This window comes from Coenobita brevimanus, chromosome 42 (genome assembly GCF_032717465.1).
Source record: "Coenobita brevimanus isolate Jiangsu-jjx chromosome 42, ASM3271746v2, whole genome shotgun sequence".
Taxonomy (NCBI): domain Eukaryota; kingdom Metazoa; phylum Arthropoda; class Malacostraca; order Decapoda; family Coenobitidae; genus Coenobita; species Coenobita brevimanus.
The window spans coordinates 3,699,799-3,712,264 of record NC_136995.1 but is presented as its reverse complement, the minus strand read 5'-3'; the positions used below and the strand labels follow the sequence as shown (position 1 = coordinate 3,712,264).

Here is a 12,466-nt window from a genome sequence, read left to right as displayed (position 1 = left end):
TATATATATATACATACAAGACATGAGAGAAAATGTTAACAATGTACAGAATTTAAAGGAATAAAGAGGAGAGGAGCGCTGGTACAATCTATCTATTGCCAGACGCAACAATCCCGTAAGGGGTGGCCATTTGTCATCCATCCATTGTCAGACGCCATGTATCCCAAACGGGACGGCCAAGGGTTTAGAGTTAATTGTTTTACAGGGAGGGGCACTAATCCTCCACCAACCCCACTTGACACGTAGGGATGCCAACAGCATCTGGTGTTCCCAAGCGGTCACCCATCCAAGTACTAACCAGACCCAACGTTGCGTTAATTAACTTCGCTGATCGGACGGGAAGCGGTGTACTCAACGTGGTATGGCCGTTTGACTTTGAGTTATTTGTTTGACGGGGAAGGGCACTAACCCTCCACCAACCCACTTGCTGACACGTAGGGAGCACGTATGGTTTGGTTATATAGTTACCACCCAGCGTTGTAAATGGTTTCTTGGCTTACAGGAAACCATTTGGCTTGTCACTCAATGTAAAGCCACCAGTAAAGAAAAGAAAAGCAATAAGAAGTGACAGGAAAGATGGGAGAAAGAGGAAGAGAGGAGGACTAGCACAGAAAAAGAATGATAAAGGCTAAGGAAGAAGTAGGCAGCACTACATCAAGTGAGCGGATCATGATCACCACCACCTACCACCCTGGAACAATTAAGGTCGAAATTTTGCCTGGTACTGTATTTCACTGCGTATACTGCTCATTTAGGATATCTCTTGTCACTTAAAAGAGATGTCAGAAGTGACTGAATATTAGAGGAACTGTATCTGACGACCAGCAGGGATTAGGCTCTGGTGCTTCTACTGTAGGAAGGCACGCTTATGTAATCAGTAAAGACATTAACCCCTTCACAACGAGGTCTCTACACCTGCATAAAGTCGCCCGGCCGCAGCATTCATAAAACGGTTATTTAAGCTATGCATCACCCCCTTACTAAGAATGAATGTGAATAGCCGGAAACTGTCAGGATGTCATAGCCAGTCCTATATCAAATCCTGGCCACTAACTTCCTCCCCTTCTGACTGTACTCTATTCATTTTAACTAGGCGTAAAATTGCCATATAGCCTACGCATCCTGAAGGCCGAGCTGTAACAGAAGATTAACATGACTATAGTACAAGTCACGAAGTTCTATGAAAGGCAGGCAGAGTCGTTGAACTGTCCGACTTTCGCCACTGAGCTACGGGAAAGAAGCTGCAAATAACGAAAATGTCCGAATAGGCCTAGTTCAAAAGAATGAACTAGCTATACATCGCTACACTGCTCTAACCTCCCTCCTTAACTCACATACATCGTTATATTGACTGTCATAGTTATATTTTGTCACGTACTCTTACGGGAGAAAACTAATCTTGCCATCAAAATCATCTCGCCTATTTTACGAAATTGTGAATAAATTTATGCAAAACACGATTTAATTATCAAAAAAACTTTTCAGAATGTTAGTGTTAAATAAATCTCTTCATGAAGTATAATACTCACCTTAGATAGGAGAAAAATGAATTGATGTGCCGCTCACATTTCGACACAACCGCCGCGTTCGCGCTCCTGTCGCCGTCTTCCCGCCAAGAATTCGACCGCTCAAACCTTGGAGCTGGCTTGATGGTTCTTTTCCATCATAAATTCAAATTACAAATTAATTATTTATACTTTTCTAAACCATCATAAATTCAGATTTCAAATTAATTATTTATACTTTTCTTGTATATTTCATTTACATTCTCTTTTAAATAGATTGCTGACAGCGGCAGTTGGCAATATCATGAAGCCTAAAATAACAAGATATAAAGCAGTCCACCCTGCCTTTCTACCGTATTTTAGGCTGTAGTTTGGAAGCTGATGAAAAGTTACTGCTAACTCCACCAGTTCGAAAATTTTTCCCTCAACTAAAGTAGTCGGGTGATAGCAAGGAAGTAAATAAAAAAGTACGTCAGGGGTTAATGAATATTCATAGAGCTGCTTGGCGTGTATGAAGCACGATACTGTATACTCTATAGCTTGAATAAGACGAATCACAAAACAATCTTAACACAAGCCAGTCATAATTATTTACAATCACTTCTTATCCATAAAAATAACCAGTCTGAAATACTTTACAGTGCACCAAAGATTAACCACTGAACTCTAAAACACGATGAGGCTCAGTGCGGTCAACCCAAACAAGCCCAACTAGCTAAATTTAAAATGAAACAGATGATTTTACGCTTTAATATTATCTTTTTTTGCACCTCAATTACGGTCTTTCCTGACTGGAAATTATATATATATATATATATATATATATATATTTCCATGACCACATACGAGTACGGTATATAATAATTGTAGCCCCAGTGATATAGCCACTGGGTGTTTGCATGGGTGGTTTTCGTATATATTGATGCCATTGCTTCCATCAGTTTTTAATATGGTAGTTATTTTATCCCTAATGTAATGTTTCTTATGGGGTGTACTATACTCCTTACTCAAACTTGGCCTATGACTGACCCCTCTTCGTCACCAATATTCAGTTGTAATGCTAGCCACAAAGAAGTGCTATAACAAGAATACAGACCTGTAACACTGTCTCATTCCACCACTGACATAGCCTACGTGAAACAAGTTGCAAAAGGACGAAAATCTGGGCTAAGTTAAGGTGAAAAAAGTATAGGTTATTGTAACAAGACAACCAAGAATCAAAGATTATTTATTTACCAATGTATTTATTTATTCATCTAAACAATTTTTAGATGACACTGACTTTCAACAGTTTATGGGCTATTATTTATTTTATTCCAAAATAATGCACTGTTAATCACAGGACACAATACTGACATGACATAAGCATCAGGAAAGATGACTAATTCATATATATATATATATATATATATATATATATATATATATATATATATATATATATATATATATATATATGTGTGTGTGTGTGTGTGTGTGTGTATGTACTGGCAAGCTTCAGCAGCTTATATTGGTTATCTGATCCCAAATGAATGTAGTGTTATTTACAGAAAGCTCTATTATGACAAGACACATAAATATTGAGAAAAATAATTACTTGTAAGTTATTTATTATTTATAAACCGTCAACCTCCTGATTTTTCCCTCATCCCTCTGCCACCTTCCTAACCCACCGTGCCTCGTACAATTTCATCTTGTATACTGTACTTTCTCCGCAACACTAGAATCTCTCCTTCACTATTTTTTTCTGTGGGTGTATTATAAAGCTGGGTGTTAATACAGTTATATCCATTGCTGATATTTTATGTCTGACAGGATTATTTTCAGCATCATCCACTCACTCGATGTAATGCTGCCTACTTCTTGCTGAGCCTTTATCATTCTTTTTCTGTCTGCCCTCCTCTATTCCTATTTCTCCCATCTTTCCTGTCATTTCTTATTGCTTTTCTTTCCTTTACAGGTGGCTTTACAATGAGTGACAAACCAAATGGTTTCCTGTAAGCCAAGAAACCATTTACAACGCTGGGTGGTAACCATATAACCAAACCATATGCGCTCCCTACGTGTCAACAAGTGGGTTGGTGGAGGGTTAGTGCCCCTCCCCGTAAAACAAATAACTCAAAGTCAAATGCCCACCCCTGACGGGATCGTGGCGTCTGGCAATAGACAGATAGATAGATAGATAGATAAAGTTTTGCAAGTCCATGTGTTATTTTATTTTATGCTGCAGTTTACAGTCACTTTTGTTTTGGGAGAGGTGAAATTTCATCTTCATACGATACAATTATGAAAAGCACACTATAGTAACCATCTTCCCTTTGAACAGGAGAAATAAAAGAAACAACTGTGTGTTTATAAGCTCTCATCATTTTCTGAAAAAAACGAAAAAAAAAATCAAAATCTTTAAATGCACTGATTTTTCACTTTCCACATAATTAAAAACTCCAGGCTCTATTACCCCTACAACATACGGATTGAGTAATATCAGAAGCCAGTAGTTATTAATTATATTGAAGAATGTTAACTATAATACTGAGAGGAGGATCCAGACGAATGTTCCACCCTATACATACTCTCTTCAGAAACAGCAGTGAAGATATAGCACACGAGTCTCCTCTTACTGATGCTATACCACTCTGAACACACTATACTCCTTTCACCTTAACTTGGCCTAGATTTTCGTCCTTTTGAGGCTTATTTCACGTAGCTCAGTGGCGGAAAAATACAACGTTCCGGCTCTACATCCTTTCCATGGCACGTCTTCATGACTAGTATCATATTTTGGTGTTAATCTCTTGCTATAGCTCAGTGGTTAAGTGGGAGAGACGACAGTTTTAGGCAAAGTTACAGTATAGTACGGTAAGAAACTGAAAGCTTCATGAATCCAACTCTCCTCTGGATATAAAAACAAATATGTAATACATTTATATTTCAATGGCTTAATCGTGTTGTTCACATGGAGAAGGAAGCCTGTTTACCTAATTCATATAAATGCATACAAAACTTTGAGTATTTAAAACACTGTGACTACAAAATATGTAGTCCTTTTAATTTAACGACCTAAAACTGCCATTTTTCCCATCTTCAAAGGTGAGCCGTACCTGTATGTTAATAATGGAGTAAGCAGATACTCATGAAGTACTGTGTAAAGGCTGTTCTGTACACTCTATAAACGAAATCATTTGGAACCACTGGGTGTGATGAGCCTTGAAGAGATCGTAGAAGTGATGCCGGGTTCATTTGGTACTACTGGTAATCTGAAATTCTTATTTTTTTATGCAAGAAAGAACCAAAGGCTAGGAGCCCACAAACCATTCCTTCCAAGAAAAAACAAAAACAATACAACAGAGAGCCAAAATCAAGATCCGTTCATTTCGAGATGCCTGGAGACACTGCGTTAGAAAGACTGGAGATCATAGTAAGTAGGAAATACAGACAGAGGGAGACAGTTCCAGAGATGAACTGCTGCATAATGAAGGACTGGGAGTAACGGTTAACTCTTGCATTAGAGTTCTGGAATCTGGACAGAAAAGAGATGAGAGTTTGTTGCCAGACGGGTGCTACGCGACCGTTGTTGTGGTGGAGGGATGCAAGCAGACAGTTCAGAGGGGCAGTAACCAATGGAGTGGCAATATAAAAGAGATAAAGATGCAACAGTGCGGTGAAGAGACAGAGATTCAAGGGAGTCAGTATAAGAGAAACAGAGTTAATGAGACAAGAAGCCTTTGACTCCACCTTGCTGAGAAGAGCTGAATGTGGGAAGCCTCCCCACGCATGAGAGTTGTACTTATTCAAAGGACATATTAGTTTGGGGAGAGAGAGAGAGAGAGAGAGAGAGAGAGAGAGAGAGAGAGAGAGAGAGAGATTCAGGGGTTCAAGTCAGGATTAATTAACCTAGCTACGGCCCCCTCCACTCCCGATGAGGCAATTGGATGTTAGGTGGATATTACTGTTGTGCATCCTTGTCCTATTCTCTCTCTCTCTCTCTTCCACATTACCACCAGTTCCCATCATGCATCTCTGTCACACCTTCCACCGTCCCCATCCCCTCAATCACTTCCCCTTGTGTGTGTGTGTGTGTGTGTGTGTGTGTGTGTGTGTGTGTGTGTGTGTGTGTGTGTGTGTGTGTGTGTGTGTGTGTGTGTGTGCCGGTGGGGGTCAACGAATCCCTACACCTGATGGAAGAAGCTACCTGGTAATGGGCTACAGAAGCATACGGGCGAGGTTCGAAATGGAGACGGGGTGGAACTATCATTATCAATGTCATCACCATCATCATCATCATCATCATCATCCTGAGTTTGTTCACAGCAGAATAATTGGTCTCTCGTCTTTTTATCTGCGGCGCAGCCGACAGGTCTATAAGTGGTACCGTACACCTGAAGGATCTCTCTCTCTCTCTCTCTCTCTCTCTCTCTCTCTCTCTCTCTCCTTCCCGGAAAGACCGTATATCTGATCTTGCAGAGCTCTAAGCGATCTCCTTATGAAATACAAAGTTGTTCAGCTTGAAATTTTGTGATGATTTAATATGTCAGCCGTTGCGTTAGCTGACGCATCAGCTAACTATTAAGCAATTCTCAATTTCGGCGAAAAGGTGGGATTTTTGCGACTTTCTAATGAAATACAAAGTTGCAAAGCTTAAAATTTAGGTTGATTTGACATGCCAGTTGCAATATCAGCTGATGCATCAACTGATTATTTAGCAAGTTTTTGGCATTTTAGTAGAATAATTTCACATATTCTGCGAGTTCCAAAGAGAGAGACTTCTAAACATTGGCTGCAATAGTTTCGCCGCAGGTTGATGAATAAAGTCACTTCTTGTTTCCACCCTGATCTACTGGCTGTTAGTCTGCTGAATCTAATCCCTGCAAACCTCCGAATCTCATCTCGCCATCTCGTACTCTGCCTGCCCCTCCCTCTCACTCCATCCCAGTGCTGCCACTCAGTTAGCCTACCCTGGCAGTCCATCTGTTACCTGTTATACCAAGAATAGCCTGTTATCTGTTCCACCAAGGGTGTCCATCTGTTATCTGTTCCTACCACAATTCATCAAACACGAAATCAAGTCAGTGGCTGTGATCCAAAATACTTGCTTGTCTGGCAAAACGCTGGGTATATTTAAATCTTAACAGGATGGGAAGACACACTAAGCTGAATAAACTTGTCGTACGGTAGTATAAATATTCATCGGTATTACCTTTATCTCTAGTGGTAAGTGGTGGCGATCATCATCCACTCCCTGGATATAGCGCCAAATATTTCTTTCTTAGGTGACTCTGCACCAAGTGACATGCCTAATGGGTTCCTGTAACCCTGGAAGAAATTTACAGCTCTGACTGGTAGCAGTATAACCACATAACGGGGTGATGTGGAGCCTACTATGGTACCCAGCCGTTAACTCAGGTGGAAATGCAAATGTGACGTCCAACGAGGAACCAAACTTTCACACTCTCCCTCACACTCGCTATGGCGAGGTTGTGTCCACCTCAAAGAAACACAGTTCTCCGCACGGGAAGGCCCTGCAGGGAAGACTGTTTGCCTGCGGTTGATGGGTGTGCTAGGCCAGACAAACTGAGGTCATTCTACAACATTTACCGCTATAATTTATTGTGTAGCACTACTCCCGCCACCGGATACACTTATCCAGCATTATGAGTAATTTGTGGTTCTGTTTCGCACGCTTTCAGATGCCACCTGGGCGCCCCCTTGCAAAATGGTGCTGGAGAGGGAGGCCTTCATGTGGTGGCTCTGGTATCAGGGAGGCTCAACAACCTTAACTACTTCCCTATACCCTGAAAGAAGGATGGTGGATTGAAGAAGGGCAATATAAGCCTGCAGTCGATCGAGTTCACATTTCTGATGAACCTGTGGTCACAACAACTACCTTGCAAAATTGACAGGTGTGCCACTGTTAGGTCTGTCTAGGGAACAGGAAGCAGTTAATCTGTAACTTTGCTATAGTTCTTTCACCTTAACTTGGTCCAGATTTTCGTCCTTTTGCAACTGATTTAACATGACCCAGTGCCAGAAAAGGACTATGCTACAGCTTTACATCCTTTCCCTAGCACTTCTTCGTGATGGGCACCATTTTCTAGTTGTATTCTATTGTTACACCTCGGCATTCAAGATGGAGAGATGCCACTTTTAGGTCAAGTTAGAGTAAAATGCGTCTAGGATGTAGGTCACAATCTATTATCTAACAAGCAAAGTTAATACAGATTCGTGCGTTTACTGGCAAGAAATATCGTCCTTTGTCACAAATTAGTGGGAATAACATGAAAATGCTGCAACAAGTGGGAACGTATCAACATTACGCCACCGCCTAAAAATCGCAAGTGTTACTGTTATATTATTACTGCATGATTTTTTGCACACTTAAATGGACAGTACTGATGATAACTTGTTGTTGTTATTATTATTATTATTATTATTATTATTATTATTATACGAACAAAAGAACATAAAGGATAACTGCAGTAGGCCTGTTGGTCCATGCTAGGCAGCTCTTACAAGTGAGTACGGTAAACTAGTATAAGGCAAGGATGGCAAAGAGTTTATTTACCGGTATTTTTATTTGGCTATATATTTTTACTTTAGGTCTCTGTGCAATACTGGTGGCCCTGAGATCGTACGGTACTCTCAGGCTTTGGAAGCTTCGTAAAACCGCATTTTCGGGACATTGCTTTTCAATATCCTTTTGCATGTTACTGACGCAAACTACAGTATGTCCATATTAAAACCATCAAAATAACATACCAGGGAGTGTTACCGTGTGATATCTGTATTAAAAAAAAAAAAAAAAAAAAAAAGAGAGAATGTCTGCCTGTTCTACATGTAAGTCGAGAGGGATGTGCTCTCTAAACTGCTCTAACTGGTGTAATATTTTATAATGAATTTATATATGAACTTAAGTTGCTAAAGTGGCGCCCCTGAAGGCCATGAGTAAAACTAGGCCTAATTACAAATAATCATCAGCAAGGTGGAAATATGGTAGCCAATTACGGTTTTTTTTTTTTTTTTTTTTTTTACTTCTGCAACTACCGTATATCATTAATATCTACAACGGGTCGGATGAGTGGACGGATTGGTGGGGTGGGTGGGCTGGGTTGAGTGGATAGGCGGGTGTGGAGTGGGTGGGCTGGGTTGAGTGGATAGGCGGGTGTGGAGTGGGTGGATGGGTGTGTGGTGAAGCAGGGTGGGTGGGGTGGGCAGGATTCGGTGGGTGTAATGTAGCAATGTGAGTGGGTGGGCAGAATGGGTGAGGGTATGTAGGAGTGGGTGGGAAGATGGATGGGTGGATAAGGTAGCCTAGAGTAGGTGGGTGGGAAGGGCTGGTGGTATGTTAGGTTTGTGGGGAAAATAGGTCCCTGGGGGTATAGGCCCAAGGAGGAACATGGGTGCAATGGGTAAAATGGGAGCCCGGGGGTCATCTCGCACAGGGGGTGGCCATCCCGGGTCCCACGCATTGCCGGTATGCAAGCTCACAGGGTTTTACCCGGGCATCGCCGGGCACCTCTGTTAGTGCAAAATAAATCGCTACTGGCAAGCTATAGGCTGCCTACTACGAAGCTCTTTATGCGGTCTGAATACAGCACTGTGTTATTGTAACTAGGTTACTGAGCAGATACCTTGGATTTTTTTTTTTTTTTTCGTTATTGCACACTTCAATGGAGTGGTGGCGACTATATATTACACAGACACATACCCAGGCCCACAACTTACACGTGCAGGTGTTGCAATAACTCTCGACTGTAGCTTACGCTTTTTGAAATTTCTGTATACTTCCCCACCGATTATTTCTCAGATTAAAAAAAATTATAACTTGAGTAAATTAATACGTAAGAATATCAGTTTATAAACAAGGTCATGCAATGTTATATTAAATCCATGCAGTTACCCCAGACGGTTGTTAGGCTTACTCTTATGTACTTTACTATTAGCAGTTTCTCTACATCTATTCCTTTTCTACTTACTTAATCGTTCATGATGTTCTTCGACAGGGTGAATCAAAGTATCTTGGAGTACAGCACTTTCTCTCTTAATAGTGGAATTCTGCAATTCCTTTCAATCTTGCATCTTTAAGTTTAGCGTCTTTTAATGTATCGGTTCGTCTTTCGTACACTTGCTCAAATAGCAGTCCACTAATGACAACTACACATAGATCTATTCATATACTTTAACACTAGAACATGAGAGCAGTGAAAAACGCAGACAGACAAGCACATGTGACGAATAATTCCCGGAAAGCGGCTTTCGCTTCACCCCACAAAGCCATAACACTACTCCTCTGGTTGCCACGACGTAAATAATCCTTGATTTTATGCATTTCACTGTTTTCATTTTTTTCTTTCCATTCCTGCCCATCTGTTGAGGCACTGGTGATACGTAAATAATATAAAACTTTAAATAATGTTTAACACCACCTAGTTTGGTGATAAAAACAATCAAAACTTAAAATCTCGACATGTTCTGGGTATTTTTCAGGAGATAAGAGAAGGAGAAATGTGAATCATGTTTTACGTTTTTACTCAAATACACTATAAGCTAGGATTAAATTATCCTTTGTTTTACATATATCATGCTAATTCGCTATAACCTTTATCTTCTCTATATTTTTTTATAACTTACAAGCCATGAGAGTGATAGGAAAACAGAGAGAAGCAGGTGGTTTACACAAATTTCACGAATATCAGGGTGTAGGTAATAGTTATCTTTATATAAACTGAAAACGTACTTGTTGAAATGAAGTCCAAGATTGGTTCTCTTCGAATACCAGTACCTCAAGATCCTCATTGAAATTGTTTTCATTTTTTTGGTAATTACTCCCAGATTGAAATAATATCACTGGTGAAAGAAAATAATGCAGCGATGATGCTTATTTATTGCAAATAATCACTTAAACGACAACACAGTCTTATGAAATAGGCTTTGGGAGAAGTAAGATGGCGGAAAAAGACGTTCAAAAGTAGATAATGGCTACTTTTCGAGTTTATATAAAGATTCACCAGCCGACGACGTTTGTTTTGGTGAGGATTTTAAACAAGAAACCGGAGCTACGATTAATGTTTCTGATTGTTTGACGTGCAGTAGTGTGTCAGATGACTTCTTTCTACATGTTATAGTGTAGCCAATCGCAGAGCAACGCTAAATGCAGTTAGTCAGCACATTTGTGTCCGGTAAGTTGTTAAAATACAGATGGGTTGAGTAACGTAATGACGGCGAGTCCAGTGATGGGAAAATATAATTGAATTTTTTGTCTTATCCCTCTAGCAGAAGATGTTTTCATTATTTATTCAGAATGGCTCCAAATGATTACTTCAAGACGCCAGAAGCCATCTGGGTTAACCCTTCCAGCCTGAGGGCGCTTGCTTTAGGAAATATGTTACCTTGATTCCCAACTCATAACCTTTGAAAGTTGCTCTGAGGAGATAGTTGTTCTTGTGGAACATGATAATGGTGGTTTCTGTCCATCTGTCTATCTATTGCCAGACGCCTCAATCTCGCATCATTTTAGGTGGCATTGTATTTGATTTTAGGGAATATTAGGCTACTGTGTTTCCATCACCTTCTATCTATCTATCTATCTATAGCCCGATGCCCTAATCCCATAAAGGGTGGCCGCAGACAAAACGCCTCCAAGTCACTGTCACCCACCATTTGACTCCCCTCCCCCCAACTCACCCCCCCCCTCCCTCATATACCTCTCAACTCCATCCCTCCACCTCATCCTCGGTCTACCCCTCCCTCTCCCTCCCTCCACCTCACCTACATACACCCTCTTAGTCAGTCTTTCATTCTCCATCCTCTCCACATGTCCAAACCACCTCAGTGTATTTCTCCTAATCTTTTCAACCACATCCACATCTACCCCACAACGTTCCTTCACTTCTTCATTCGTCAACCTGTCCCTCCACGTCACCCCACATGCTCCTCTCAAGTAACTCATCTCCACTGCTCTCACTCTTGACTTGTTCCCCTCTTGCAAGGTCCACGCCTCGCTTCCATACGTCAGGGTAGGGATCACAATACCATCATGCAGTGACTTCTTAACTTCCATACTCACCTCCCTATTTCTCATCACTGCTTTCAGTGTGCCAACAACCTTCCTTCCCTGCTGTACCCTTTCACGTACTTCATCTCCCAAAGTTCCATCCTTACTCATCACACTACCCAAGTACTTGAATGCACTCACATTCTCCATATCCTCACCATCCAACCTCACTGCACACTCTGTGACTTCATTCCTCTCAAACACCATAACTTTACTTTTGTTTACATTAACTTTCAGCTTCCTCCTCCTATACACTGTCCCAAATTCATTCACCAAACCTTGCAACTCTCATTCATCTTCACTCAACAATACTGTATCATCAGCAAACAGCAACACCGGAAGCTTCCAAATCTCACCTTACTGAAGTTATTTTACATATTTGCTGATTTCTGTAAGATTTTACCCTTGTCAGATGCACATCAGTATTTCATTTATGATCGCCTCTACCTTTTTAACCATGAAAATCAACCCAGATGCACAGGTGAGTGATTGCTGCTGAAAGCTCTTAATGCACATTTTTTGGTATTACTGGTATTTCGGCAATACACCCGACTAACGTAGAGTGAAACTCATATGTTCATCATTTAGTTTATGCAGTTTTAATAAATTTTTATTTGATATACATCAGTTGCAAATGCACGTTTTAGTACTAAGTAAATAAGGAGTGCGAATGGGGGTTGTTCAACTCGTAGCTCAGTCTGTTATCGAATCTACGTCCAGGCTAACATTAGATTAAAGTAGGTTAGGTTAAGTTAGTTTAAATTAGGTTCGGTTAGGTTAAGGTAGATGCAGTGAAAGACAGAGATACGAGCTGGAGGCTCCTCCCCTCCTGATTTCCTTTTTTATGTACGAAGAAAAGCGTTTGTGACGAATGCTTATACAATATAAGAAAAAATGCTTATCTATCTAT

General features: G+C 40.6%; 1 non-coding gene across 1 annotated transcript; it reads right to left on the bottom strand.

The window, feature by feature from the left end:
- Positions 1-249: 249 nt before the first annotated feature.
- LOC145397712 (5S ribosomal RNA) lies at positions 250-373 on the bottom strand. The gene has a single exon (XR_013897027.1). It is a non-coding gene; the product is annotated as a 5S ribosomal RNA (ribosomal RNA).
- Positions 374-12,466: the final 12,093 nt, after the last annotated feature.